Below are 1,566 nucleotides of genomic sequence, written 5' to 3' on the forward strand. Positions count from 1 at the left end.
TTTATTATCTCTGTAATGTGACATCACTATGTGCATTATATTTGTACTGTGACATCACTATGTGCATTATCTATTTACTGTGACCTCACTATGTGCATTATCTATGTACTGTGACATCACTATGTGCGTTATCTATGTACTGTGACCTCACTATGTGCATTGTCTATTTACTGTGATCTCACTATGTGCATTATCTCTGTATTGTGACCTCACTATGTGCGTTATCTATGTACTGTGACCTCACTATGTGCGTTAGCTATGTACTGTGACCTCACTATGTGCATTATCTCTGTAATGTGACATCACTGTGTTTATTATCTCTCTACTGTGACCTCACTATTTGCATTATCTCTATACTGTGACATCACTATGTGTATTATCTCTGTAATGTGACATCACTGTGTTTATTATCTCTGTACTGTAACATCACTATGTGTATTATCTCTGTACTGTGACATCACGGTGTTTATTATCTCTCTACTGTGACATCAATATGTGCATTATCTCTGTACTGTTACCTCACTATGTGCATTATCTATGTACTGTGACCTCACTATGTGCATTATCTATGTACTGTGACCTCACTATGTGTATTATCTCTGTAATGTGACATCTCTGTGTTTATTTTCTCTCTACTGTGACCTCACTATGTGCATTATCTCTGTACTGTGACTTCACTATGTGCATTTTCTATGTAACGTTACCTCACTATGTGCATTATCTCTGTACTGTGACCTCACTATGTGCATTATCTATGTAACGTTACCTCACTATGTGTATTATCTCTGTAATGTGACATCACTATGTGCGTTATCTATGTACTATGACCTCACTATGTGCATTATCTATGTACTGTGACATCACTATGTGCATTATCTATGTACTGTGACATCACTATGTGTATTATCTCTGTAATGTGACATCACTGTGTTTATTATCTCTCTACTGTGACCTCACTATGTCCATTATCTCTGTACTGTGACTTCACTATGTGCATTATCTATGTATTGTGACCTCACTATGTGCATTATCTATGTACTGTGACATCACTATGTGCATTATCTATGTACTGTGACATCACTATGTGTATTATCTCTGTAACGTGACATCACTGTGTTTATTATCTCTCTACTTTGACCTCACTATGTGCATTATCTCTGTACTGTGACATCACTATGTGTATTATCTCTGTAATGTGACATCACTGTGTTTATTATCTCTCTACTGTGACATCACTATGTACATTATCTCTGTGCTGTGACATCACTATGTGTGTTATCTCTGTAATGTGACATCACTGTGATTATTATCTCTGTACTGTTATCTCACTATGTGCATTATCTATGTACTGTTACCTCACTATGTGCATTATCTATGTACTGTGACGTCACTGTATTTATTATCTCTGTAATGTGACATCACTATGTGCATTATCTTTGTACTGTGACATCACTATGTGCATTATCTATGTACTGTGACGTCACTATGTGCATTATATTTGTACTGTGACATCACTATGTGTATTATCTATTTACTGTGACCTCACTATGTGCATTATCTATGTAC

The sequence above is a fragment of the Phyllobates terribilis genome, unplaced genomic scaffold (genome assembly GCF_046119375.1).
Source record: "Phyllobates terribilis strain yellow unplaced genomic scaffold, ASM4611937v1 Scaffold_81__1_contigs__length_6697587, whole genome shotgun sequence".
NCBI classification, from domain to species: Eukaryota; Metazoa; Chordata; class Amphibia; order Anura; family Dendrobatidae; genus Phyllobates; species Phyllobates terribilis.